The sequence below is a fragment of the Schistocerca gregaria genome, unplaced genomic scaffold (assembly GCF_023897955.1).
Source record: "Schistocerca gregaria isolate iqSchGreg1 unplaced genomic scaffold, iqSchGreg1.2 ptg001095l, whole genome shotgun sequence".
Lineage (NCBI taxonomy): Eukaryota > Metazoa > Arthropoda > Insecta > Orthoptera > Acrididae > Schistocerca > Schistocerca gregaria.
Window position 1 is genome coordinate 30,001 of NW_026062437.1, and position 2,500 is coordinate 32,500.

Below are 2,500 nucleotides of genomic sequence, written 5' to 3' on the forward strand. Positions count from 1 at the left end.
CCCCCACCAGCCGCCTGTTGCGCGTGCGCCCACGCAGCGCGCGGCCAACACGCCGGGCGGCCCCCCTTCACCGGCCGGGAACAGTCCCACCAAGCCACCGCCGCGTATCGCTTCATACCCACATGGGCCTAGTCACGTGTGTGGATGTGGCGGGTACCGCTGAAACAACCGGTTAATAGCTGTACCGATCGTCGCCATCACAGATTCACCTCCAGCGTGAACAACCGCTCAACAACGGATTTCCAGTTCATTTGCGTATCTTGGGCAGTAAACGTAGATGTCCACCTACATTTGCGAATTCAACAATTCTTGCATGCCAGGATGTCATGTGTCACGACACGCTACATCAGACCACATACACACTGCGACATGTGCAGAAGAGAACACGTGGAAGGTGGCCCGCGCACGTATGCGATGTCCCTTCCGCGATCCACTGTCAACCGGCATCTGCGGCATGTCCCAGATATGGAACGCGGTCCACCAGGGTAGCACTTTGTGTGAGGCAATACGACAAAGTCGGAATACACGCGTCACTACATCACACGGCTCACGCTGACCTGACCTGACTCACCGCACCACCACCCCCAGCGACCCAGGGTGACATACAATGCGTTCGTACGTTCCTCCCACACGCCTCTACGGCGTACCACAGTGCAACCTAGCTGTTATTGGGAGACGAGACAAGTAGCATCGAGCACAACATATGGAAATTGAGATTCGACACCGTTGGGCACAGCCAGCGTACGGTCACACGTATCACACTACTTCACTCTGTACGTAACTACCGATGATCGGTACAGCGTGTGGGTTACGCGTACGACATCAGCGGACAATGGACACAGACCATACCACGACGTACACTGAGGGCGTCGACATCTGAACGCAACTGAACAGCTGCGAGGCTCATTTAACACTCAAACGCCAGACCGACCAGCTTGAGAGGACGGAGACACAAAGAGAGGGGCAGAGGGGGGGGGGGGGGCGATATAGTCCTATTGCAGTACAATTGACAGTGGATAGCGGGAATATGTGGAAAGTAAGCAACACTCGCAAGACATCTACATGAGGATAACAACGACACCAGAGATTCCGAGCAGTGAACTATGTTAGGCAAAGGGACAACGTGGGTTAGGTTAAGGGACAACGTGGGTTAGGTTAAGGGACAACGTGGGTTAGGTTAAGGGACAACGTGGGTTAGGTTAAGGGACAACGTGGGTTAGGTTAAGGGACAACGTGGGTTAGGTTAAGGGACAACGTGGGTTAGGTTAAGGGACAACGTGGGTTAGGTTAAGGGACAACGTGGGTTAGGTTAAGGGACAACGTGGGTTAGGTTAAGGGACAACGTGGGTTAGGTTAAGGGACAACGTGGGTTAGGTTAAGGGACAACGTGGGTTAGGTTAAGGGACAACGTGGGTTAGGTTAAGGGACAACGTGGGTTAGGTTAAGGGACAACGTGGGTTAGGTTAAGGGACAACGTGGGTTAGGTTAAGGGACAACGTGGGTTAGGTTAAGGGACAACGTGGGTTAGGTTAAGGGACAACGTGGGTTAGGTTAAGGGACAACGTGGGTTAGGTTAAGGGACAACGTGGGTTAGGTTAAGGGACAACGTGGGTTACGTTAAGGGACAACGTGGGTTACGTTAAGGGACAACGTGGGTTACGTTAAGGGACAACGTGGGTTACGTTAAGGGACAACGTGGGTTACGTTAAGGGACAACGTGGGTTAGGTTAAGGGACAACGTGGGTTAGGTTAAGGGACAACGTGGGTTAGGTTAAGGGACAACGTGGGTTAGGTTAAGGGACAACGTGGGTTAGGTTAAGGGACAACGTGGGTTAGGTTAAGGGACAACGTGGGTTAGGTTAAGGGACAACGTGGGTTAGGTTAAGGGACAACGTGGGTTAGGTTAAGGGACAACGTGGGTTAGGTTAAGGGACAACGTGGGTTAGGTTAAGGGACAACGTGGGTTAGGTTAAGGGACAACGTGGGTTAGGTTAAGGGACAACGTGGGTTAGGTTAAGGGACAACGTGGGTTAGGTTAAGGGACAACGTGGGTTAGGTTAAGGGACAACGTGGGTTAGGTTAAGGGACAACGTGGGTTAGGTTAAGGGACAACGTGGGTTAGGTTAAGGGACAACGTGGGTTAGGTTAAGGGACAACGTGGGTTACGTTAAGGGACAACGTGGGTTACGTTAAGGGACAACGTGGGTTACGTTAAGGGACAACGTGGGTTACGTTAAGGGACAACGTGGGTTACGTTAAGGGACAACGTGGGTTACGTTAAGGGACAACGTGGGTTAGGTTAAGGGACAACGTGGGTTAGGTTAAGGGACAACGTGGGTTAGGTTAAGGGACAACGTGGGTTAGGTTAAGGGACAACGTGGGTTAGGTTAAGGGACAACGTGGGTTAGGTTAAGGGACAAATTGAGTTAGGTTAAGGGACAAATTGAGTTAGGTTAAGGGACAAATTGAGTTAGGTTAAGGGACAAATTGAGTTAGGTTA